The sequence below is a fragment of the Montipora capricornis genome, chromosome 8 (assembly GCF_036669925.1).
Source record: "Montipora capricornis isolate CH-2021 chromosome 8, ASM3666992v2, whole genome shotgun sequence".
Taxonomy (NCBI): Eukaryota; Metazoa; Cnidaria; class Anthozoa; order Scleractinia; family Acroporidae; genus Montipora; species Montipora capricornis.
The window spans coordinates 29,464,665-29,467,535 of NC_090890.1; positions in this window are offsets into that span (position 1 = coordinate 29,464,665).

Below are 2,871 nucleotides of genomic sequence, written 5' to 3' on the forward strand. Positions count from 1 at the left end.
GTTCTGGCATTCCATCATTCCGGCATTCCGTGTTTAAGTACTAGCCATTTTGTGCTAAATAACCAATTTGCAATTTGCAGTCACTGGAAAAAAAATCAAGTTTTGGTTATCTCTAAAAAATAACCAAATAACCATTTTTTCGATTTTGGTTATTTAGCAAATAACCACTTTGCAGTTTTGGTTATTTAGCAAATAACCAATTTTCAGTTTTGGTTATTTAGCAAATAACCAATTTTCAGGTTTGGTTATTTAGCAAATAACCACACTCATTTCTTGGTTACTTGTTAAATAACCAATGTCTCCTTTTGGTTATTTAGAAATAACCAAACTGCAATGTGGTTATTTACATATAACCATACTTGTTTTGGTTATATACAAATAACCACTCTAAATAATAAAAATACATTTGGCGCCCCATACGCGCTGCGATCGCATTATGGTATCGCATTAAAAAGGAGGCAGTGTGGCCCAGTGGTTAGGGCGCTTGCCTTGAGATCTGGAGATCCCGGGTTCAAGACCCGCTCTGACCGCTCGTTGAATTTGTTCCTGGTAGTCCCTTGTTCAACTTCCCAGCTGCACTTGTAAATAGCCGACTGGTTTGTCTCCGGCCAGTTGGGATTCTTAACAGTTGTTGTTGTTGTTTTCTGTTGTTTCGTTGATTGTTTCATTGGCCCTGAAATTCCCCTATGGGGAGCGGTCAATTAAGTATGTATTGTATTATTGTATCGCAATTGCCTTAGATCAGAAAAGATCAGACAAGATCAGTGATTTTGCTACTTGTTGATCTTTCCGCTGCATTTGACACTGTGGATCACTGTATCTTACTTTCACGCCTTTCTCATCGATTTGGAATTGGAGGTACTGCTTTGGATTGGTTTCGATCATATTTGAGCAATCGCACCCAATTTGTAATTGTTAATGGCTCGACCTCTGAGAGTCATGTTCTGCAGTTCGGTGTACCTAAGGGTCGGTCCTTGCTCCTCTTTTATACTCATTGTACACCTCTCCACTAAATGATATCGCCAGAAAGCACAAACTAAGTTCATTTTTAAGCGGATGATACGCAGCTTTATGTAACATTCGAGACGTCATCCCTTAACGATATGGAACTGAGCAAGTCTAGGTTGGAAACCTGCGTACGAGAAATTGATAGCTGGATGCTTCTAAACAGATTAAAATTAAACAACCTAGTCACATATTCACGTCTGTGATGAGAGTGCTGGCTTCTCCAAAAGCAAGTAACATTGGAGTTCTTTTTGACGAATCTCTGAGTATGGTTCCTCAGGTGACTGCGATTTGCAAATCGGCATTCTATCATCTCCGTAAAATTAGTCTTATTGGTAAATATCTCACCTTTGATGCAGCTCAGCTTCTTTTTTATGCCCTCGTTACATCAAAACTTGACTACTGTAATTCGTTACTGTATGGTTTACCTAAGCGCGTGATTAAACAGCTCCAACGTGTACAGAATGCAGATGCTCGTGTTGTTACTGTTTCGCCCAAGTTCTGCCATATTACACCTGTTCTTGCGAATCTTCATTGGCTTCCGATTGAACTCCGAATTGAATCTAAAGTACTTACCGTTGCCTACAAGACTCTTCAAGGTTTGCCTCCTACTTACATTAAAGATCTTCTTTAAAGTTATCATCCGCCAAGAGATCTTGGGTCTTTCAAAGAAAAATCTACTTGTCGTCCCTGGTTTTAACATTAAACACTTAATGACTGGTCCCGATGGAAAGAGTTTCGATTAAATTTCTTCTGCATAACCTAATTGATCAGTTTTCAGCTAGAAGTAGTGATATTAAGAGTAGGATCCATATATAGACCATCGTATTGTGCAACTGTTGACTTTTAAGGCCGGGACACACTAGGCGACAAGTCGCAGCGACATGTCTCTGCGACAAATTGCTCCACGTGTACTATTTGCAAAACAAGTCGCTGCGACACGACGCCTGTTCGCTGCACACGCAGTGATCTCGTATGAGGGGGAATATGAACTAGTTTTCTAATTCAATATGGCTGACCATATGACGCTCTCTCATTGGTTAATGTATATTTTGTCGCAGCGACTTGTTGCCGGAAGTGTACACACGATGCTGGTTTGAATTCGACAAAATTCTGCCGCAGCGACAATGATTTTCATGAAATTAACCGTGTCACACAAGGCGAATTGTTGCGGCGACTTGTCCCCGCGACGTGGCGCAGCGACTCATCGCCTGGTGTGTCCCGGCCTTTAACATTCTTGTCCTATTGTAAAATCTTGTTTACTAATGAGGTTGACAGTGGCATCCAGACAGATCATTGAAGTGTGCAACTATGGAGGCTTTTAACATCACAGATTGCGAGAAAGTTTGTGAACAGGTGGGTTCATGCTAGCGGACTAAGGATACCTTAAGTACACTTGAGCCCTACTTCAGATGTGAACGGCTTTAATTTCAGCTCAAGTAGCCTACTTTGTGGCCATGGTAACTTATTGCCTTCAAAGAAGCCGAAGTACACTCTCAAGTCTAGTTCAGACCATCCTTACGAGCTTACTTATCTACTATCAAAACACATTCCGGAAACGGACGTCAATCAAGCATGTTGTGCGGCGGGAAATTGATTGACAACACGATTACCTTGAAAGCATACTTTGAATTCTAATATGAACGCTCATCACGGTAAGTAAACATGGACGATCTTAAGTATACTTGAGCTCGGGTATACTTAAGGTGTACTTATTCCGCTGGTATGAACCCACCTAACGTTTGCTCTTTCTTTGTCTGATCTTGGGCACGCTCTGAAAAAAACGTTCACTTTGACGTTGAATGAATAAACTCGAATCCAAACTCGAACATGCTTTACTCGCTGCATATTGTGTTAAAAAACAAA